General features: G+C 44.9%; 1 protein-coding gene and 1 long non-coding RNA gene across 12 annotated transcripts in view; one reads left to right on the forward strand and one right to left on the reverse strand.

The window, feature by feature from the left end:
* The window catches only part of Rai14 (retinoic acid induced 14), a 150,297-nt gene extending 141,955 nt beyond the window's left edge, over nt 1-8,342 (reverse strand). For 2 of the 9 annotated variants that reach the window (XM_006520192.3, XM_006520190.3), the window contains exon 1: nt 3,598-3,691. The gene's annotated coding sequence lies outside the window, so the exon portion shown is untranslated. Of the gene's footprint in view, nt 1-2,420; nt 2,616-3,068; nt 3,174-3,597; nt 3,707-4,280; nt 4,379-8,295 lie in introns of those variants that run through there. The other 7 variants (XM_006520187.2, XM_030248808.1, XM_006520188.4 and 4 more) reach the window with 7 other exon arrangements.
* 4930556M19Rik (RIKEN cDNA 4930556M19 gene) overlaps nt 3,911-24,024 on the forward strand; it is a 75,288-nt gene continuing 55,174 nt past the window's right edge. The window contains exons 1-4 of one of the 3 annotated variants that reach the window (NR_045065.1): nt 3,975-4,055; nt 5,723-5,793; nt 8,139-8,504; nt 9,804-11,286. This is a non-coding gene — a long non-coding RNA (RIKEN cDNA 4930556M19 gene). Of the gene's footprint in view, nt 4,056-5,722; nt 5,850-8,138; nt 8,505-9,803; nt 11,287-24,024 lie in introns of those variants that run through there. The other 2 variants (NR_045063.1, NR_045064.1) reach the window with 2 other exon arrangements.

Consider the following 24,024-nt stretch of genomic DNA (forward strand, 5'->3'; position numbering starts at 1 on the left):
TATACAGAGAAACCCTGTCTCAAAAAACCAAAAAAAAAAAAAAAAACAGATGTGACTCTCTTACCCTTCTGACCTGTACTCTAGCACAGAAAGACAGTACTGATGTAAACTAAGGTAAATGGTAAGGTAACAAGGGGCCACACAGGGGAGCAAACAGGGAAGAGGTTCACTCTTCCAGGTTACACTGCTCAGGAGCCAGATGTGTCTGAGCGAGCACCTCAGGGGAAATGGCCAGAGCCAATGTAGGGGAGATGGGCTCTGGGGAGAAGGAACAGCAAAGGCCAAGAGCTGGAGGCCAGGATGAGCCTCAAAGCCTGAGGGAAGAAGACGGAAGCCAATAGGTCCGGAAGCCTAACTCTTCTCTGAGGAGCTGGGTACCATATTAGGGACAAGTTATGTCATTAACACGGCCACATTTTCATAGAGGAGAGGCCTGCCTCCATGCATGCATAATTAACACCCTCGGGCCTAAAAAAAAACCGGAAGAAATGAGCAAGAGGATAGTGAACAATCCCAGGTCAGGCAACCAGCAAGGTTTTAGCATATGTATCCCAAGCTCAGCACCACAATGCTTTAAAACAAAGAAAACCCAGCCAAGTTCATCTAAATGTTTACTATTTAAAACTGATCCGTGTTCCCTTTCTTACCTAACAGATGGCTGTTAGGTGACAGATGACAGGACCCTAATCCTCACTGAGAAATGAATGAAATAGCCAAAGTGACCTTCGGAGATCTCACTATCCTAGCAACTGGCTTCGAGAACCTGTGAACGAGGGAACTTGTCTCTCGGGGTATGCACTGCTACACCTCCGCATATTACAGTCAAATAAATAAATACATAGAGGTGGTGGGCTCTCCCTCAGCTAAAAGGGTGCCTTTAACAGTTAAGCCCTGGAAACCAGTTTTCACTTGTCAAGGGAATAGACACACTGTATTATTTACCTAAGAGAATGGCCTGCAGTAGCTAAGTGTGAGTAGAGACCTACATGGACCTCAAACAAAATTACTAGAGAAGCAAGTTGTATGGTGCCATGAATGTAAAACTAGGCTCATAAATGCTCAAGAATCTTCGTAGACCCACAGAGAAGGACCCGACACGCTTGGGAACTATGTATGTACTAACTGGACATCTGTGCTTGCTCGGGGCTAAAAGAAAAGAAGAAAAGGCAGATAACGTATTTGTTTTTATCTGAGGGAGGGAATAGGAAGAGAATTCATAAGCAACTTTTAAACCTATACAGTGGAAAGATGAATGCCTTACTATGCTCAATTTTCACTTATCGTTGAACCATTTCACATGTATTTCTATTGTGGAAGACAAGCTGGTTAGGAAAAGAAGAAAGGGGAAGACAAGGCTTGCCTACATCCTGTTCACCTCAAGGCCCACATGGCTTTAACTTCAAATCTCAGTTTCTCTACCTGTAAAGTTGGGTGGCTCTGGGGTGGGAGTTAACATGGCTGCAACATCCAAGTTAGCATACCACAGGCCCTGCGCTTGACAGCCAGTAACAGGAAAAAGGATCAAAGCGGCCATGTTGCCCAGCAGGTACAGAATCTTTCTGCCAAGCCTGAAGCCCTGAGCTCAGTTCCCCAAACCCACGTCATAGGAGAGAACTAACTGGACAAGTTGTCCTCCCATCTCCACAGCATGTACTGGTGCTCACATGAAAACATACAGGTAGACATCCACACACACATACATACATGTGCATACAATTGCACATACACCCATTTCTCTCTCTCTCTCTCTCTCTCACACACACACACACACACATACACACACACATACACACACACACACAGAGCAAACAAAAACAAGGGAGGCAGTGTTTGTACCTTCTGCTTACACACGTTAAGAAGTGGGAGTCTGGAGACAGTAAACGTTAGGGGCCACTATATTACTTTTTCACCGAATCCCCAGTGACTGGGGAGCCCATTCTTAGTCAGTTTTACTATGACAGCACAAAGATCTTTGAACTGGGCTATGTATGAACTCCTACACTGCCCTTTAAAGTCATAAAAACACATCTAAGGATGCAAATGTAAATAATACAATAAATTCATTCACGAAGCATCTCCACAGTTGGAGAAAAAACTGACAGCCCCGCACAGGATGTCTCTCCCAGTACTTAGTCAACAAGAATGGGATTTCTTCTGATAAAATTGGCTGTCTTATAAGCCTAAGGGAGAAAAGACTCCGATAGTAAGTTATCATTAACAGTTAAAAATTAAACCCATCAGTCAAAAACAAAACAAAACGACTCGCTTTCTCACGTGTAAGCAAGGGCCCAGCACTGGTGGGACAAAGCGAAGTCCAACCTCCCTGGGATTCACAGGCTTTTTTCCAATTCCGTTCAAACCCATAGGAGATGCAAGTTCTCGCTAAAAGAGCAAACGCTAGATCCGCTAAAGGGACAAACCTTGTTCTTCTCTAGGCCAGCCTTCACAACCTTGAGATCTCATACCCCAGACAATAAGCAGTCTTCTAGTCCCAGGCAGCTCTGCTCTGCGCTATTCTTCCTAAAGCCGATAGCATTCAAATCACCAGAGTTCAGAGTGAAGGGAAGGAGCAGGTACGAAGTGAGTGGCCTTGCATCTGCATACTTGGTAACGACGTAAAGTTGAGCTGAGCTGGGCTCCTTAGAAAAGAAAGCCTGGCTTTATATAAAGCTCAGGCCTCTGTGAGGTCACCCCTGCCTCTTTAAGTCACAGTGGGCTCCATCTGCTTTAATCTCCCCATCTGTTGCCTTTCCATACTTAACCCCCCTCCACCAAAGGAAATGTGAAATCCAAAATGAAAAACTACTGGAAACTGCAGAACCTAAACTGGCGACACAAACTGGCCCAAGACAGTAGGCGAGAGTTGAAAGAAGGATGGATGCTTGCCCTCCCGGACGGGTCGCGAAGGATGCCGACCTAAGCCCAGCAGCTTGGAATGTTTCCCAACTCCAGCATCCTCCTCCCTGCCCTCCTAGGAGCTGTGGTGGGGGAAAATGACAAGGAGAGTTGGGGGTAAGGGGTAGTGGCAGGCCCAGGGTGGTCTCGCCTGCGCCCTCCAGACAGCTCACCAGCTCCCTTGAGTCCGTAAAGGAACAATAGCGGACTGTGGGTCTCCAGAGCCACCGGGCGTCTCTCGCTCCCACCTCCCGTCTCCGGCTTTTCCAAGTTCAGTCAAGAGGTGGGTCGAGCCAGGGAGCAAGGACTGGGGCACCGGACCCGGGGCAGGGCACGAAAGTGGGACGGGCTGCCCCGGGGGCGCAGCCACAGCGTCCTCTCGGGTCCGGTCATTCATTCCCACCCGCGCTCCCTCCGCAGACACCCCGCGCCACTGTCCCGCACCAGACCGCCAGAGGAGGCGAACCCCCTTTCCAAACTAGGTCGCACCTCTCTCTCTTTCTGCCAGATCCCCACTATCCTCCCGTTCCTCCACCCCACCCCCCCTTCCAACTGTCTTCCGTGGTCAGTGAGCGGCCAAAGCTCTGTCCAGACCAAAACTCCCGCCCGCTCCTCTCGGCGCCCGGAGCTCTGCGCAGCCCCAGACACAAAGGCGGGGACCGAGTCCAGAGCCCGCACCCCAGCCTCGCCGCCGCCACTCACCCCATCCAAGCGGCGGCCTCAGCTCCTGGCCCCGCTGGCCGTCCCGCCCGCCGCTTCCCCAGGAAAGTGCGGCTGCCGGGCTCGCTTCCTGCTCGGCTTCCTGCGCTGGGTCCCTCCTCCTCCTCCTCCTCCTCCTCCTCCTCCTTCTCCTCCTCCTCCCGACGCGGGGTCAGTGGGCGCTCAGCTCCGGGGCTCCGCCGGCAGGGCGGGGGCAACGGCAGCACCACCACGTGGCCGCCGGGCGCCGGCCCCCGACCTGGATCCCGTGGGCTCCAGGAGGGAGTTGCTAGCCACTCCCACTCCGCGCGGCCCCAAATTCCGGGAGTCAGGTGACCTGGCCCCGGAGCTGCTCCCTGGACCTGCGGGAGGTGCTCTGCGACCGCCCACGCCCCGGCCCGCGGCGCGTCCCGGACGTCCACGCTTGCGTTTCTGCGGATCGTGGGAATCCTTCTGCGTGGGTCTGTCTCACACCTTAACTTGAAGTTAGTGAGATCCGCGGTATGCGGGTTCCACCGCTGGGGTAGGATAAGGGCTCGGAAAAAGTACTTGTTTCTGGTCAGTTTCCAAAGTTATCTGTAGTCTTAGGAAAAGCCGAGTCACCGACCCAAGCCCCCTCTGAACCAGACTGAGATCGGTTCCATTTCCAGTGTGAACGAAAAGAAAGTAAACCAGAATGTACTTACATTTTCTGGGCTAAACCAGTTGGTTGGAGCGACTGTTTCCTAACACTCCTCAGGTGTAAGACAAAACTTAGTTGTGTTCTGCTCAGGGCTTGGGAGACTATCTACAGCCTGGACTGGCCGGCTAGATAGGGGCAGGAGCGCCCTCAGCGGGGTGTCTTGAGTTTGGAAGTCCTGAGATCCGGTAAAGCTTCCCTCCCCCAGACCACCAGGACCGGACCTCTGAACCGAATCGACCCTTCCATTAATTCTGAGGGTTTGAAATCTCACTATTATTCCCCTAATTTAAGCAGGGATTTTAGTCCCACTAGCCAGCTAGATCGTAAAAAGTTTGACTCACCAAAGCTCCATGGGACTCCTGGTTGGTGTTGTGTCTTTCGCACAGAAAGGTTTCTAGAGTAAGCAGATCCTAGCTATTTTTGCTAGGATCGCCTGTAAGTCCACTGAAGTAAGGAGGAAAAACAACCAGTTCCAACAGAAGTGAGAGTCACCCTAACAGCAATCAGTGTACAGTATCTTGACTTTGTGTGTTACCATCGGATCGGGTGGTTTGTTTTTTTTTGTTTGTTTGTTTTTTTTTACCCCACCCCTTCACTCCTTTCCCTAAGAGAACACCTTGCCTTAGCTTTCACAAGCGAACTTGCCAACTAGAAAACAAAAGCTTCATCTTTAGCTCAATAGTCTTTACTTCCTAAGTACCATACATCAAAAAGAATCCCTGGGGGGGGGGGGCGGGGCAGGGGAGTGGGAGTGGGGAGCCAATTCAAAGCAAGATACACACTTTTACACATGTGATGTGGAACTAAAAACCACACTAAAAGAAACAATTGACAGCACCCTGTGTAGTGTGGGCCATTTCTTCTAACCGGGTTTTGATCTTGGGTTCTTTAATCAGTTACCAACAGAGTATTTAAGTACCTTCTACCGATCCTCCAGCTGGAGGAAAGGTAACCACCTGTGGATCTGCTTTTTGTTGAATCAGAGGCAGCTGGGAGGGTGGTACAGCCTGTCAAAGGCTCCTTTGGAAATGCCAGTGTGTGCATATTGTTTAGGAAACCGACGACAAACTGTAGTTAAACTATTCAACAAGTGTCTCTCTAACCAGCCTTTCATCACCCAAGTCTTCGCCTCTGCTTATCTTTCCTGGTCACCTGAAAAGACCCCTTTCTCACGCTGCCCTGTTCCCATAGGTGCCTTGTGTGCTACCCTCATTAGTTTATAACTCAGCCCCCATCAGCAAGTTTGATGTGTGTGAGGCACTGTGTGGAGGGGAGACTGTGCCAAAACCGTTTGCAGATTCAATCTTTTCAAACTCAAAATTAACACCCAGTGTACTCTAGAGTCTTCAACCTTCCTTAGACAACCCTCAAAATGCTTCCTCCTGCACAGAAATCGGTTTGGGGTTAAGTAACGTCTTCTCATTGTTTTGTTTTTGTTTTGCCCAGGAGTTTTAGAAATGCTAACCGAGCTCAGGTTTTGAACATGTCTGGGACTGTGAATTGGCTGCCAGAATGAAGTGAGTAACTGCTATCTAAAGACTGTTAAAATCTGATGGGATAAACAGGTTACATGGTAGGTATAACTTTTTTGTAACCCATTTTTATTACGGGTTTAACCTCTCCTCTAGCCCACCACCCAGTAGAGGTAGTGGAAGAGAAAGGTTATTAGGATATGGGGAGAGAGGACCTGCTTAGCAATAGTTTTGGGGGGCAAATTCAATCTTCTTTGGCAGCAGTTCAGTAGCAAACACCAAATATGACTTAGCAGCTGTAGACCAGTCCTCTAGGCAGGCAGACACCAGGCATAAACCAGCAGCTACAGTCTAGTTCTTTTAGTAAGAAGACACTAGACAGCTGTATCTCAGTCCTGAGGAACCTGCCGGGCTCACCAACCTGCCGCAGAAACCACAAGCTGTTGCAGGAACCTCACAAGCAGTTCTTGGGAAGTTCTACTCAATGGCGGCGTTATCACAAGTTGAGCTCAACAACACCATGTAAGGCGAACCAATATATGTGTGTTGTTAGCAAAGAATAATGAAGTGGAGCAAAGCCAACCAATGCTCAGTGCTGTCTCCCACTGTCTGTGGGGTCATATTTATACTTCTTTATCAAGCATCCTTTTGTGTGTTTGCTCTCTCAAAACATCCTTTCACCTGTGTCCACGTTAGCTAAAGATTCCTTCATATGTTTGCCCCAGCAAAACACCACCTAACTGACTTTCCAAAGTACCCTTAAGTTTCCACTTCATTGCATTCCTTGCCTGCATGCCTTACCCCCAGAAAGGTAAGTGTTGCACAATATATATTGCATATATGATGAATAATAAGAGCAAAGAGGCCAGGTGATCAGATCCATTTTTTTTTTTTTTTTTTTTTTTTTGGCTTTGAACTTGAAGTGTTTTAGCCTCTTCTGGTCTCCCTTTCCTAATCAGTGAAAGAACATCAGAATATTCAACTCCATGACCTCTCAGAAAAAGCACACTAAAACTAAAATATTTGGTGTGTGGACAGTGCTGCGGTTTGGATCTGAAGTGTCCATTGTGTGTTCAAGGCATGATCCCCAGGACTGTGCTATTGAAAAATGATGAAACTTTTAGTAGGGACAGGGAGGCTTTTCAGTCCAAAGACATGTGCCCTTGAAGGGGTCTGTGACACTCAAGTAGCTTTTTATCTTTGCTCCTGGCCATGAGGCAAACAGCTTGATGGTGCCATGAATGCTGGCCACCATGCAGTGCTTGACACAAGTCTAAGAGCAAGCGTCATGACCGACGGATCATGGAGTGCAGCCTCCGTAACAGTGAACTAAAATAAGGCTTTCAGCAAGGAGTGATGGGTAGCACGTGCCAATAATCTCAGCTCTTGGCAGGAGAATCAGGAGTACAAAGTCATCTTTATGCTCATGGTGAATTCAAGGCCAGATCAGGCTACAGGAGACCTCATCTCGAGTGTCCAAATTAATTAATTAAAGCTTATCTTTTCATAGTCTGATTATCTCTAGTATTGTGTTACAGTGATGGGAAGCAGACTCAGCACACAGTCCCCTCTCTGTCTAGGCAAAAGCAGCCAGGCTGAGAGAACCATGGAGCTCTGAAGCCAGTCCCAAGAAGAAGCAGAAGACATAATACAAGCAGAAGACAGGGAGAGAATATTCTACGCGTATATACACAGGCTCAAGTATTCATTAAAAACATAAAAGCATTCTTTTGATATCTCCCAGTAGAAAGCCATGAACACAGGGAAAACATTCATAAAATAACTTTAGGTTGTAAAATGTAGCAAGTCTGTGGTGGAAAAGCAGCTTCAAAACACAACTGGTGTGTGGGGTTTCCATTTCTCAGAAAGCCAGCAGTCGTGTTATGAAAGGTAGGTCATTCCACTTTGCTTCTCAGCAAAGTTGAGCACCTGCTCGGGAGAGGGGCTACAGAAAGCCCTGCCTGGCGCCCTGCTTGCAGAAGGCAGCAGGGGAAACTGAGCACCTTGGCACTGCAGACTCCCTAAGAAGCTCTTGTAACTCTGGTTAGGGGGTGGCAGTGCAGATGTCCAGTGCTGTCCTGTTCCATTTGGTGGTGAGAAACTAGGTGTGAAACAGATAACAGAAATCTGCCCAAATCCAGAACTAGAAACAGTAGAGTTAAGAATCCAAGCATGGTCACCCAAGCCTAAAATGGCCCGTTTAGCCATTATTCTATTGGGCATCAGGCCAGCTCCACTAACAAGTGACGATCGATCGATCAATCAATCGATCGATCTCTTTTCAGCTCTGCAGAGGACTGATAATGGGAAGAGAAAGCCCCGACTGGCATCACCCTGGGTTCAAGCAGCCAAAGGCATGAAAAGTTTGACCTTGGCCTTTTATTTCTTAGAACAGTTTAGGCTAATCCCTACGGGTATGCTGCTGCCAAGTTGGTTCTTTTACTGTGCTCATCAGAAGTGCCAGAAAAATACCCGCACCCGCCCCCCATTTAGCCTCTGGAAGAAGATGTTCTAAAGGGCTCACAAACATCCAGATGTAGCTCTTACCAAGCTCCAGCGTCAGAAGGAGTGCCTCAGCGTCTAAGTCCGTATATACACACACGGCTTTTCATGCATCCTCTGCTGGGGAGGTCACAATCTGAGGCACCCTTTAAAGCCACTTCTGGGAGAAAAGAAAGAGAAAAAAAAAAATCAACCACTGAACGTCTAGTGAGCTGTTTCCTAAGGAGGCATCAACAAACTCCTACCAGCCCCAGGTAAGAAACCAGTGCTAACCAAAGTAACAGCATCCAAGTCCAGCTCATTGAACTAATCAATTTATTGGACTTACAGTAGTAGCATGGGTAACCCCAAAGTACCTGCATCACCCCCAAATCACAGCTCAGCTCAAGTGATAACCTTCTGAGATTTACATAGATGGAATCCCACTTCAATTAACCTTCCATCTCTGTACAAACGAGCACCTTCTGAGACCCTTTGGCCATTGGGGCAGGACTCCATGCACCATGAGATGGAGGGCACAGAGGGAGGAGGTGAGGGTCTACTGAGTCCCTCCCAATCCCTTCGAATATCAGCAGATCTGAGCTTGTAAGGGTTTTTTGTCGGTTGGTTGGTTGGTTGGTTTGTTATTGTTGTTCCTCTAATTTAGATGATAAGAGAAGGCTGGAGGGATGGATGGCTCAGTGGGTAAGAACATTTGAAATGAAAGCAGGGCCAGCACTCAGGAGGCAGAGGCAGGTGGATTTCTGAGTTCGAGGCCAGCCTGGGCTACAAAGTGTCCAGGACAGCCAGGGCTATACAGAGAAACCCTGTCTTGAAAAATCAAAAAACTAAAAAGAAAAAAAAAAAAAAAAGAAAAAGAAAAAAATGCAAGCAGGAAGGCTGGAGTATAAGTGGATCCCCAGGACACACATACAAACCTAGGCTTCCCATTCACACACACACACACACACACACGCACACACACACGGGTGGGGGGTGCGGGGGGGGGGGGGAGGTGGGAGGAGGTTCATATCTGTCTGTTATACCGGAGATGTCCCACAACAGTGTGTCAGGCCCGTCATATCCTTGGATGCTGTGTAAAACGGCCTGGCGTGGGATGTGACATTATCTAGCATGCTCTCTTAGATCACCACTTAGTGTCTCTGACACTAAGCCTTGCAAACATACTGAGCTGAGGTAACAAAGGTAGGGTGGGTCCCGCTTTGGGGCCTTGCCAACATTCCGAGGTCTTGGTCCTGGAAGAGTGATGGTAAGGCCCGCTCCTGTTTCTGCTGTACGCGTGTTTTCTGTTGGAGTGCTTAACCTGAGCTTTGAGAACCTCAGACTCTCCATTCGAGATATAGCAAGTTCTGTTTGGAAGTATTTTACTTCGTAGTCCTTCAGTGCATCCATAGTAAATCTGAGGTCTGTTTTGACTGATAAGCTTTTGTTTGGTTATTGGTTTAGTTTTGATCTGCTAATGGTGTGTGTTTTCAAACACTCTGTAACCATTTGGCTTTTGACATTTATTACTTTCCCTTTTTTTTTTTTTTTTTTTTTTGTCTTCTCTAAAGTCCTCAGTAACGTCATGAGATGGGCTGCTTGTGGTTGTCAAAACTGATCTTCCCACTGCGGGTGAACACGTACGGCGGATTGTTATGGCTTAGGGCGCTTGACTGCACCGCTGTGAAAATATTCAGCAGAATTCCACAAGCTCTTTGTTTGCCTTGCCTTAGTGGAAATTCCTCCAGCTATCCAAACACGCACCTGGGGGAGGTGTTTTTTTTTTCCCCCTCCACATTTCAGGAAGGGGTTTCTTCTAAGTAAAAATGTGTCCTTACCTCTCTTCTAAGTTCTCAGGCAAGACTTCTGGTTTGAGTTGAAGATGACTATGAATGTGTTCTGGTTGGAAAGGGAGGTGGAGTTGGAGGAGCCGGAGAGGTCTGTAGCAAATGTTCCTCCAACAGAGCTAAGCTGGGAAAAGGAAAGCCAATGGAAGCCAACAAAGAAGGAAGCACGAAGCAAGGCTCCCCCAGATTCCTAGAAGCCCAGGAACACAAAAGCCAGGAAGATGAATCGTCTTTTACAGTAGTAGACCTGTATATAGGAACGGGGAAGATTCTAGGGTGAAAGATCCGGGCTGCCGCTGGTCACCCAGAAGGGAGTATGTACCTTGAGTTTCGTAACACGGAATGGAAGTTTGGAGGCCCCTTGAAAAGAACCAAAGCACAAAGGAAGTTGGGCCTGAAGAAGGCTGGGAGACCTCTCACGCAGAGACCCAGGGCTCAGGACAGAGAAAGGAAGGTAGAACGCCAAGTGGATCTCATATTTGCTCTGCGGGCTTCTGGGAAGTGTTTGAAAACATTCTATTTAAACTGTGCCTCTTAAGAGAGCTCTCCACTTACATCTAACTCAGTGTGCTCATATTAGCAAATAGAAATTATGGGAACATTCCAAGTGCTCCCCGCCTTCCTGGTCCTCCCTCCCTGACCCCGATAGTCTGTCCTGCCTGGAGTCTGGGCGAATGTTTGTTTCTGAGGGATGGAAACTGATTAAAAACTAGAAGGCTGCTTGGGAAAAATTTTATAATAGCATGTGTGAGGTGAGTTCCACAGAAGGCTAGGGAGGGCAGGAAGGCCCCGTGCAGCCAGGGCTCCATGCAGGCCATCTGAAAAAAGAGGCTCCTCTTCCAACCCAGAGCTGTTGTCTTAATTGTGGTGGAACTGCTTTTCATATTCCCTTAGCTTTTTAACACTAAACCAAGATGAGAAATTGAGAAATGAACATTTGTTTGGTTTTTTTTCTTTTTTTCTTTTTTTTTTTTTTTTTGAGACAGGGTTTCTCTGTGTAGCCCTGGCTGTCCTGAACTCACTCTGTAGACCAGGCTGACCTCGAACTCAGAAATCCACCTGCCTCTGCCCCCCAATTAAAGGCGTGCGCCACCACTGCCCGGCTTGAACATTTGTTTTCAAGCACATAAGGCTGATGTGTTCAGGTAGTACGTTTAATACTCGATTGGTGGCATATATATATTAAAAGGGATGTTAAATTGCTCAATCTTTCCTGGCTGTTCATTTTGGACAGTCAACAGTTCATGCCATGGAAAGCAGGAGCTTTCTGCCTGGCACAGAATGAAAGCAAAACTAATACCTTTATCAATAATGTGGAGAAGGCTCTGAGGGTCGTAAAAGCTATGGGAAAGGGTGGAACCTAGAGAATGTCTGTCATTCATAGGCTGTGGCTTACAGGATGCTATTGGCTAGAGCTCATAAAGAAACTTTATCCACTATGATGTAAATTATAAATTAAACATAGACAAGGAAATACGAGATATTTGTGGTCCTCCAGAAACCCCCATCCCATTTTGAGGAATAGAATGGAGATAACTGTAGTGTGGAAGAGTAGAATACCTTATCCTAGTGGGTGTCTTTGGAATTCTTCCAGTTGGTTATTATTCAGATAACCTATAGACCTCTCCAAATGCAGCCATTGTTCCAAGCGGCTGCTCTTTCATAAGGAGTGTACGTTTAAAATGGAAATCTGCATTGCTGAGTAGATAACCCGTGGATACTGGTCCCCTGTTGGCATCTTCCTTTCAGCCCTAAGAAAAACCTTTCCAGGGAAAGAAGGGACATGAGCTCTGACACCCGGCCCAGACAGATGTGACCTCCCAATGCCCTGTGGCTGTCCCCTGGGACACTCAATCTGCACTGTAGCTCTGTCTGCAGGGCTCGGCTATCAGAAGCAGGTGACTAAATGTCAAACTTCTCGCTGGGTAGAAAGAGGCAATAAAAGAAGGCAGCTAGTGGCTTTATGCTGCTCTCTTGTTCTTCAGTAGCGTTCTATGGCTTTACCAAGCTGTATCGCCTGGCCAGATGTGCCCTGGAAATGTGAATTTCCTATTCTGCTGCAGAAACCTTACAGCACTGGGGAATGTGAGCAAACTCTCAGCTGCACGTATTCTTCGGTCTCACATTCCAAGCTACTCATTGTCACATCCAAGGGAAACTTCAGTTCCCCAGACTCCAAAGCCAGGCCAGCTAAATATCCAGAAATGAGCTCAAACTGGACCACAGGAGGATTTCTGGTACTTAGATAAAAGCCAGTGTTCCTCTGGAACTTCAGAAGCCAGCTCCTCTCTGCCGAAGGGAATCATTTGCCTTACCTCTTACAAAAGGGACGCATGCCTCTCCAATTAACATATAGCTTTGGAGCCTGTTTTAGTCAGTGTTCTATTGCTGTGCAGAGACACTATGACCATGACAACTCTTGTAAAAGAAAGCAAATAATTGGGGCTTGGAGACAGTCTCAGAGGTTTAGTTCGTTATCATGGTGGGGGAGCATGACAGCATTCAGGCAGACATTGGTGCTGGAGAAGGTGGAGAAGTAGTGGCGAGTTCTACATCTGGATCAGCAGACAGCAGGAAGAGAGAGAGAGGGAGGGGGAGGGGGAGAGGAAGAGAGAGAGAGAGAGAGCACCACATCAAAGCCCACTCCTACTGACATACTTCCTCCAACAAGGTCACACCTACTCCAAAAGGCCAAACCTCCTAGTCCTAAGTAGGGCCACTCCCTGATGACTAAGCATTCAAATATGTGAGCAGATGGGTCCATTCTTATTCAACCATCACAACACTTATCAGCTTAGCAAGGTCCCTGCTGGCCTTCAGGCTCCTTCAGTCCCTACTCAAAAGTACTTCAGAAGCCCCTATGGGAGTCTCCTGGCCCTTCCCTTTCCCTCACCCCAGCTATTTACCCTTCTCAGTTATCCTCACTAGCCTCTGTTCTCACTATGCCCTCTCTAGTCTCTCTCCGCTGCTGATCTCCGCTCTGTCACAGAGAGCTCTGGCCATGTCTAGTCTGCTGGCCATGTCTAGTATGTTTCTCTTTCTCTCTGCTCTGGCCTCTTCCAGATGCCTCTGGCTGTTCTCTTTCTTAACTACAATAAATACCTCACCGATACAACAGTCTTGTTGGCAGTGTCCTTACTGCACCTCTTGTGCACACATCTGGTGCCCAAAACCCCTCACATACATTAGTGGGTGTCAGAAGCTCATCTGTGCCCTAATCAGTGGCTTATAATTCAACACCAATAGCTGTAATACAAAGGGGCTTGTTTCCTTGACATTGAAAAAAGTTACTCGCATTGGATTAGTGGCTCCAGGTTGTTACAGCTGCAGTTGTGTGATTCTTTTGATGGTGGCCTCATCCTTACAAGATGTCTTGTCTGTCTGCAGCATTAATAAGCGTTCCAAGCAGAAAGTAGGGAATAGACAATCAGCATGCCCTGTAAAGATGGGGTTTCAAATGTTTTTATTAAAATACATTAATTATATATATGGCTTTAGTATCATATTTTCATATATATACGTAATGTATTCCAATTATATTCACTCTTGCCACCTGCTCTTGCCCTCCCACACTTCAGGAGATTTTGTTTTTTTTAAATTCTACCCAATTCATACCTAGTACTACAAACCTGGTCAAAAGCCTAAGGGCCCAAAGCTGGCCAGATCATAGGCTCTAAGGCTTCTTTTTTGGGGTGGGCAGCAGTCCATACAGAGACTCATAACTAGTCATAGTGCTGATAACAAGGGTCTGTTGAGCGCTCAGCTGTAGATGAAACGATGTCAACCTTACACTGCAGAAGAGAGGGCAGAGAGAATACAAAAGCTGTAGGATGGGAAAGAGTGTTGTGAAATGTGGTCTTCTGGATGGGACCTGGACGTTGTAATGATAAACTCACAGCATTTGTGACTACCAGTGTAAGACATGTGTGAGATGAAGCCACTCACCTCCACCATGAGTCAGGGAAGGAGTGAAAAGGTCCCACCCCCTGATGAGGAGCCATTCACAGCTGATGGCTGCTGGAGGGGGAGCCATTTCTTCCTCAGGTTTCCCATGCTCATGGAGGTTGCACTAATTGGACCGACTCAGTGGCTTATTGAGGAAAAGGGTGGAGGTGCTGGAGAGATGGCTTTGTACTGAAGGGCATTGTTTGCTCTTTCAGAGGACCTGTGTTCAACTTCAAGTACTGTCACGTTGAGCTCACAACCTTCCCTACCTCCAGTTCCAAGGGCAGTACATGCCTGGGGTGCACAGAGATGCAAGCAGACAAGGCATCCATACATATAAAGGACATGAAAGTGGGAGGAGCACCAGTTGGGGAGGATTGTAGGAATTGAGAAGTGGGGTGAACATAATCAAAAGATGACTATAATCCAGCTTTCTTGTATATATGTATGAAATTGTCAAAGAATGAATTAAATTAAAAAGTAAAGTAATGGCAATTAAAATCTAAATGATCTTTTAAGAAGAAAGTTGGGGGGAAGCTTTGCCAGTTGTCTTTTGTTGGGTGAACAGCGCCATAGGAACACACCCCTGAAAGGAGAAAAATGGAGATAAAACATTTTAACTTTGGACAATCACACACCGTAGAAAGCTGCGAGACTGGACATTGGCTTTATCTGTTACTGGAAAATGATGGATTCCAGGGCTCATCATCCCCAAATACGACAGCCTGGAATGTGGAGTATTTTAAATTAAAGGCATGTGGAGAGCAAGAGCAGGGGGTGTTGCAAGGGTATTTCCTCTGAAGTCTCCTTTCTTCTGTACCCCACCCCCAAAATAATGGCCATTTCCCCCAAATGTCTGTGAGTTCAACACATGTCAGAGGAGGAAGCGCTGAGGCCTGTTGGCACTTCTAGATAGACCTATGGCACACTAGTGTCCTTTATTCTGGCTCCACAGAGAATCATTAACAATCCATTATCTGGTTCATACAGTCCAGTGGACTTTGTCCCAGGCTGTTTTTGTTTTCAGCAAGCCCACTGAGTTCCCCTAAAAACTCATTTCCCACTCCACTGACATATCTCATTCTCTGCTCTTTTTATGTGAAGAAAGTATATAAAATTCTAAAAAAATAATTGGTTCACAAGTCATCACACTCATGTAATTTTCATAATTGGCTTATGATTTCCCCCTTTTTACAAGTTTATAAATTTGTATTTCCCTTTTATGAACGCTTTTTGTCATCAAATCTTAAGTGAGATTCATCAGGTTAAGATATGGCACCAGAGAGACATCAGACCCTGAAATGTAGGCAGCCTATGGGCATCCGCTGATCTTGGGAGCTTCATTCTCTACAAAGGAGTAAACCCAGGGTATCAAACATCCACATTCTCAAACAAATTTGGGATAGAAAAAAAAAAAAATCCTCCTCTGCCAAATGAACTCAAGGGAGAAATGTGGGTTCTTGGGTACCGGTCAAAGGAATGAAAAACATAAACAAACATGAGAAGCTTCTGAGAGTTTATAATCTTAAACTTGACCTCGGGAGAATCCAGTGCAAATACTTTTGTGGTCTGGGAAGCCTTGGGTAGAGAAAATATTTTATAAAAAAAATGAATGTTATTCAAACTGCACCAAAGCCTCTAGTATATGAAGGGATAATTCCCTCAGCTAGGCTTTCTGGGATTCTGATCTTTAAGAAAAATCTTACAGAAACAATCAGCATGAAATTATAAGGGCATGAGAAGACAAACGATCCTAAATGGTGGGGGGAAGAATTAGAATTTGGGCACAGTGTCATCTAGTAATATGCAATGTAAAATGCATATCTTTAAAATCTTTGTGAGCTGTTAAACTGAAAAACTTAAGAAACACAAACAAGAGACCATCAAAAATAAAGAAGTATTTTTAAAAGAACTAAACTTAAATTCTTTAGATGTTGAATATAATAATTGAAATTTAAAACACAATAGATAGATTAAACAGCAGCTGTGTCATAGATTGTAAGGAAATTAATAGTCTGAACATATTCCCCAAACTTCATGTACTGGAAACTTAAATCCTAAAGCAACATTCAAGCATAATGGAAGGTGCCATCCTCTTGAGTGGACCACAATATTGCTATGAAAAAAATTATACAGAAGTGAAGTCTACCTCTCCTGTCGTGGGAAGTTTATTCCCTTCAGGTCCTTTGTCTTCTGTCATCTGAGCACATGACATAGATGGCCTTCTTCAAGTGCTGGTCACCTTGATTTTGGATTTCCCAATGTCCAACACTATTAGAACTAAAATCCATGTGTCTTAGGGCTTTACTGCTATGAACAGACACCATGACCAAGGCAACTCTTATAAAGACACCATTTAATTGGGGCTGGCTTACAGATTCAGAGGTTCAATCCATTATCATCAAGGAACATGGCAGCAACCAGGCAGGTAGGCATGATGCTGGAGACAGAGCTGAGAGTTCTACATCTTGTTCTAAAGGGAACTAGGAGAAGACTAGCTTCCTCAGGCAGCTAAGAGGAAGCTCTCAAAGCCCACACCCACAGTGACACACTTTCTCCAACAAACCTGCACCTATTCCAACAAGGCTACACCTCCAAATAGTGCCACTCCCTGGGACAAGCATATTCAAACCACCACACCATGCTAATCACTCATCCCTGGTTCTGTTATAGCGCACAGCACAAGGACAGTTAGTAAATTAGAAGTAAAGGCTTCAGAATTGTTGCATAATGCTCTATGCAGAGATGACCATATGGAAACTATGAAATTGAGGTTAAATTACATAAAAAAATGTTCGTAATACTTGTAATTGGAATTCTAGAAAAGAAAGTAAAGGCAATGTTCGGTGTAATGATGAAAAACATGGATACTCCAAATTGGAAAGAACATGATTTCTCAGATTGATAGAGAAATACATCAGAAATAAAGCAAAACAAATGACTAATTAGTTATGTGTCTTCTCAAGAAGAGTAAGAGCATCTAGAGTCTGAAGATATCTTTCATATTATTGGAAGAAAATAATTCACCCTAGAATTGTATACCCTGCTAAACTACCATATAAGATTAAGAGCAAATTAAAGACATTTTCAGAAGAATATAGGATGATATTACCATGCATCTTACCTTCAGAAGAACCTTTATACCTGTTTCCACTATGCAGACTTTCACAATTAAAAACATAACAGATCGTGCTGAACCACTATTGTATGGTATTATTAAGAAGCATTAGTAAGGAACCATTATTAAACATTTTCATATTTGTTAGGTTTCTAGAAAGAAAAAGTTGACACTATATACTTACCTCTAGTCATTTGTTTTGCTTTCTCTTCTCTTCTCTTCTCTTCTCTTCTCTTCTCTTCTCTTCTCCTTCTTCTTCTACTTCCTCCTCCTCCTCCATCTCCTCCTCCTCCTCCTCCTCCTCCTCTTCTTCTTCTTCTTCTTCTTCTTCTTCTTCTTCTTCTTCTTCTTCTTCTTCTTCTTCTCCTCCTCCTCCTCCTCCTCCTCCTCCTCCTCCTCTTCTCCTCCTCCTCTTCCTCTTCTCCTCCTCTTCTTCCTCTTCTCCTCCTCTTCTTCCTCCTCCTCCTTTTCTTCTTCTTCTTCTTCTTCTTCTTCTTCTTCTTCTTCTTCTTCTTCTTCTTCTTCTTCTTCTTCTCTCTCTCTTTATCTCTCTCTCTCTCTCTCTCTCTCTCTCTCTCTCTCTCTCTCTCTCTCTCTCTCCAATACATTAAGGTCACATGTATGCACGTTTATACACAGTATTGGCAAGTATCTGCTGTAGGGCAGTGATATCTGATACTGCTGATTTGTGGACAGAAAGAGAAGTTTCAGTTTCTTTTTTGTTTTGTTTTATTTTTTTTGTTTTATTTTTTGTTTGTTTTGAGACAGAGTTTCTCTGTGTAGCCCTGGCTATCCTGAACTCACTCTGTAGACCAGGCTGGCCTTGAACTCAGAAATTCACCTGCCTCTGTCTCCCAAGTGCTGGGATTAAAGGCATGTGCCACCACTGCCCAGCGGAGTTTCAGTTTCTTAAGCATGTGTTGGGGAGTTCAAACTATGGATAGAATTCTACGTCCCCAGTGCAAATCCTATGCTGAAGCTCAGAAAGTGATCTTGGAGGGATTAGGGACTTTAAGAGATAAGATAAAATGCTGCTATTCAAGTGTGCCTTATTCCAATCTGGCATTTAATAACCAAGGATGCAGAGGCACAGAAGAGTTCGAGACCACTCTGTGAAGAGGAACCAAGAGAGCAAACTGTAAATCAAGTAGATGGGCCTCAAAGGAAACCAATCCTGCTGTACCTTGATCTTGTATGTCCAGCCTTTAGAGCTATAAAAATATTGGAGTCTGCCATTTAGGCTCCTAGCCTGTGGTATTTTGTTGTTTCTGGTTTCTTTGGCTGACTAAAACAGTCTTCTCTGTACATACCTCCCTCCTGCCGATACTAATATAAGGGTGCTATTAAGGAAAGAGGGTACTAGATGCACTTTTTCTGTTTGGGTATGATGCTACATGCCTGAAATCAAAGTGTTCAGGGGGCTGAGAGAAGATTATGAGCTTGAGCCAGCCTGGGCTACATGGCAAAATCTAGTTTTCAAACATAAAGTTCATTTTTTCTTTCTGTAGACCCAAGCAGACCCAAGTAGTTTCTCTGACCGCTAGGAAGCCCATGTGCTATACTGCTCCAGAAATGGCCAATCTCACTGGCTGCCTGAACATAACTAGCGTCAATCTTGGGCTGAAGTGAAACCATTAAGTAATACCTCCCCATCTTCCTTTCCAATGAATTCCTTCCATGTATTCCTGCCAAGGATTCCCCACAAGTAGAAGTTGGATTTTCCCTGGCTTGTCTATGAGTCTCATTTTTATAATACTCCTGACCCAAAAGTTGACTCTTCTGGCTCTAAGATCTACTCTCCTTCCCAAAACTCTGTTGGGTAAGATGTTGAAAGACCAGGCCAGACAGTTCCACAGTCCAGATATGGAAACTTGAAGAGACAACTATTTCCTATGCTGTGCACCAGAAGCATGCTGAGGTTCTGTGAAGGAATGCAGAGCATCTCTGCTCCAGGAGGACACAGGAGGAGGTTCTGCGCTCTTGAGAGCTGTAGGCAGAGGCAGAGCCCTGGAGGAAGGTCTATCACACTCGGTATTATTTGTGTTATTTTGGTATTTACTAGACTATCTGGTACTAATAGGTTTGAAAGTTAAACTTAGTAAGGTGTGTGATAGACTATTACAGCCAGCCTACCTCAAGTTGCAGTTCTTTCCTTCTTTAAACCCAAACAGATAGAGCCTAATGGTTCTTGGAACCCGTAGATTCTTAAAATACCCAAGGTTGTAGAATTCGGGAAAGAGTCCCTTCATTCCTTTCCTTTTAATAGACTTACTTATCTTTATTTGATGTATATAGGCATTTTGCCTGTATGTATGTCTTTGCACCATATGTATGCAGTTCCCATGAGAAATGTTGGATCCTCTGGAATTGAATTACAGCTAGTTGTTAAGATTTAGAATTCGGGCAGTGGTGGTGCACGCCTTTAATCCCAGCACTTGGGAGGCAGAGGCAGGCGATTTCTGAGTTCGAGGCCAGCCTGGTCTACAAAGTGAGTTCCAGGGCAGCCAGGGCTATACAGAGAAACCATGTCTCAAAAAACCACACACACACACACACACACACACACACACACACACACACACACACACACACACACACACTCACACACACACACGAAGATCCTTGGAAAAAGCAGCCAGTTATCTTAACCGCTGATCTATCTCTCCACCTCCCTTCATCCTTGCTTTGCTATGCTTGCTTGGATGCACTTCTACTAGGGATTAGAATTTTTGGAACTAATTTTCAATGTGGTGCCTTTTTTCTTTTTTTTTCTCTCTTTCTTTCTTCCTTTCTCCCTCCCTTCCTTCCTTCCTTCCTTCCTTCCTTCCTTCCTTCCTTCCTTCCTTTCTTTCTTTCTTTCTTTCTTTCTTTCTTTCTTTCTTTCTTTCTTTCTTTCTTTCTTTCTTTTTTTCTGAAACAGGGTTTCTCTGTGTAGCCCAGGCTGTCCTGGAGCTCACTCTGTAGACCAGGCTGGCCTCGAACTCAGAAATAATGTGGTACTTTTTTATGTACATGAGGATATAGATGGTGATCTGTATATACATATTGGTGTATGTATGGCACACGTATGCCCAAAACTGTGGAGGCCAGAGGTCAGTATCAGATCTCTTCTTCAGTCACTATCCACCTTATCTTTTGGGACAGGGTCTCTTTTGAGCCTGAAGCTTAGGGATTTAGGTATCTTAGCTGGCCAGAGATGCCCAAGAGTCCACCTCCCTCCCTGGGCTAAGATTATGGTGCTGCACGTGGATTTTTACAAGTTCTTGGAATGCAAACTCAGCACCTCATGCTCGCCTGGCAAGCACTTTATTCAGCCATGTCCCCAACACCTTTCCCTGCTTCTTTGACACAGATCCTCTTCCCAATGTATGCAGGCCAGCTTGGAACTCATGATCCTCTTGCCTCAGTCTTTGAGCTACTACAGTGGGTCATCTCATATTTTCCCCCTCCTAACCAACGCATTTAATGTTCCCACAAACACTCAGAACTTGCCTCCGTGGGAGGATTGGACATCCATACCCTGCTGAACTGAGGCGTGACAGGAAGTCTTGCTGGGGGAGGTGAAATGTGAACAGAGTTACAAGAGTCAGGACAAGTAGATGTTTAGATTCTTGAGTGTGCTTCACTGCAGTCTCCATGGCCAACCCCCCTTTGGGAGAACTGAGGCATAAAGTAGAAATTGGCCTCATTACCTTGAACTTCTGAGTTACAGCTGTATGAAGAGCTCTTGATGGCCCCTGTGAGCAGAGGAATAAAAGCAAGACATGTGTGACAGCAGAGCAACTTCCCACATTTCAACCAATGCAAAAAATAGATGGCTAGTAAGACATTCACATTTACATAATTTTTAAGGTAAAAGATTTTTGATTTATAATGATTTCTTGAAAGGTACTATTTTTTCATTTAGGAGGTAAACTTTTTTATTTTTTAAATAAGGAAAAGGCACTAAATCTTGCTCCCAACAACTCACACAATCCAGCATCTAATTGATTTGGATCAACTTCCTTATGGGAAGTGGAAGACACACATCAACAGATTTCTTCTCCCCAATCCCCCAAGGAATCAGATTAGAAACACGTTCGGATTGTAGCCTATGTGGGCTCTTTTGCAGTTACTGAGTTACAGGGCTCTGTCACTCGATGCAAGAAATGACTATAGAGAGAGTAAGCTAATGGATGGGAGAGTGTTTAAGTAGCACTTTAGTCATCGAAACAGACACCTGGCCCGCAATTTACCTACCGCTCTTCTAGAGCATAGAGACCAACATCTGGCTCTGCTAGATCCTACAAATTCTTTTCTTTTCTTTTTCTTTCTTTCTTTCTTTCTTTCTTTCTTTCTTTCTTTCTTTCTTTCTTTTTTTTAAAGATATTTGTTTTAGGTATATGAGTACACTTCAGACACAGCAGAAGAGGATGTTGGATCCCATCACAGATGGTTGTGAGCCACCATGTGGTTGGGAATTGCACTCAGTACCTCTGGAAGAGCAATCTGTGCTCTTAACCACTGAGCCATCTCTCCAGCCTCTACAAATTCTTCTCAACCCACCGTTCTTGAGGAACTGAGGATGCCAGTTTGTCAAATATAGGCATCTGCTCATTTATCTTTTTGTTCCCCCAACAGTTAACCTCCCATATTTTAGTTAGTGTGTCAGACCACAGAGAAGGAGGAAAATGCAAAAATGAAAAGCATGAGTCATTCTTGATGCTGTAACAAAATACCTTAGGCTGGACAGCTTATAGAGCACGGAAGTGTGTTTCTCGTGGTTCTGGAGTCTAGGAGGTCCATAATCAAGGCATAAACGTTTACTGTCTGGTGAGAGCTGCTTTCTGCTTCCGGGCCACTGCCTTCACAGGGCACAAGATAAAGGAATACAGAAAAGAACTGTCTTATTCCTTGAACATTAATCTCATCCACGAAGACCAAGTTTGCATGACCCAAGTTCCCCTGAAAACCCCAACTTGTCACATGTTTTCATTAAGGGTCAAGTTTCAACATGAATTTTGGAGAGATCCAGACATTTCAACCACAACAAAAAGTCACTTACTCTCAGGGTTAAGATCAAAGTATATGGAGACAAATAATAAACAAACAAACAAACAAACAAATAATATTTCTGATACAGCAAGAGTTTGGGAGGTAAAAAATAAAATCTCACCTGCAATGGATCTCCACAGAGCTGACTTTAAAACTGTGACTCTCAGGCTCACCTCAATTGACAGGTCAGACTTAACTCTAGCCACCCCACCACCACCACCAAATCCCTTTAGTGGCATCTGGATGTCTTTTCCCACAATTGGAAGAAACAGATATAAAATGAAGCAACATGGTAGCAGTCACAGTATAATGTATGTCACATTATAGTCAGAATGATATGTAGTTGATAGACAGTGGGCCAATTCACCCACCAATGTGAATGGCTTCGTTCCACAGTCTCTGTTCCTGTGGGCATCAGGTGAAGAACACAGGCCTGTAAGAGGACGTATAGAATCCTGGATGGGGGAAGAGAGAGCCCAGTTCCTGTGTTCTCAGAATCTAGCCAGAAATGCAGGAGAGCCTGCCTTCTGGCCTTCTGTGTTGGATGGGTGAAAAGGATTTGGGAGAGGATATTTATCCTCGGACAGGGGAAAGCGCCCCCCCCCCCCAAAGAGGCACATGGCAAGAGAGATTTAAAATTCACTCATAATGTTCTCATGTCCTTATGCAATGTTACTTACCGTAGTTTAGTAGAAAACCTTGTTCACAGGCATCTGTTAAATAATGTGTCACTGTCCTGGATTTTTAGCCCACGCAGTGAGGCATTTAGTAAATGCTCAATAAATGTACACCCCTTGATTGCTCCGCTGGCTTATTATGTCCTAGAAATAGAGTGCATTACTGAGCTCATCTGCTGTTGCCTCACTCATGGGCTTTTGTACCTCACTAACACTTATGGTTAACAAAAGACGAATCTAATACAAGTTTTAAAAGGCTTTCCTTTGTATGTCTTTTACAAGTCTGTTTAAAGACCTGTAGGGGGAAAAGTTGCTGCTCAGAAATGTGGAGAGAATCTTCTACGTGGGGTATTATTTCCCATGACTTTTACTTCTTTAAATATAGGGAGAAACAGCTGCAATTGCTATTTTGAATTTGGTCAACTGCTAGGGAGGCAGGTTTGGGATAGAGAATTCTTTTCTTTCTTTCAAGTTCTTGCTAACTGGGATGAGGAAGCCTACTATTTAGATATGGGGCAAAGGGTTTTGTTTGTTTGTTTGTTTGTTTTGTTTTTTGAAACCTAGCCCATCCTGGGACGTGATGCCTTTGATGTTTTTAGGCAAGGCCTTCCAGAAACCATGGATGGTTTGTATCTGCTTCAAATGTCAAAGAAGCTATTTACTTATTATTTATTTATTTTATTAGTGCGTATATCAGTTACTTTCCTCAAAGCTTTGACAAAATACTAGACAAAAGCAACTTAAGAAAGCACATTGGTTTTTGGATGTCTAGTCTTGGGAGATGGATGGCTTAGGTGTTAAAGCAGAGATGAAATCCTTAGTTTGGATCCTCAACATGCATATAAAATCTGGGCACACGTCAGTACCGGGGAGGTAGAGACAGCTCGATGTTTGGGGCTCGTGCATCATCCTGACTAGCCAAGTAAGAGAGTTCCGGGTGCAGTGCAAGACTGTCTCAAAGAATAAGATGGGAAAGGAGGGAGGGAGACACCTAAAAACATTGACCTCTCTGTTTTCTATACAACAGACACATGTCTACTGTAACGTATATCAACACATACACAAAAAATAACAAAAAAGAAAAGGATTAAAGGTATAGTCTCCACGTTGGCAGAGACAGTGGGGAAGGAGTGGAGGAGGATGGACAGGAAGTGGGACTGGACTGTAAAAT

The sequence above is a fragment of the Mus musculus genome, chromosome 15, assembly GCF_000001635.26.
Source record: "Mus musculus strain C57BL/6J chromosome 15, GRCm38.p6 C57BL/6J".
In the NCBI taxonomy this organism is placed as follows: domain Eukaryota; kingdom Metazoa; phylum Chordata; class Mammalia; order Rodentia; family Muridae; genus Mus; species Mus musculus.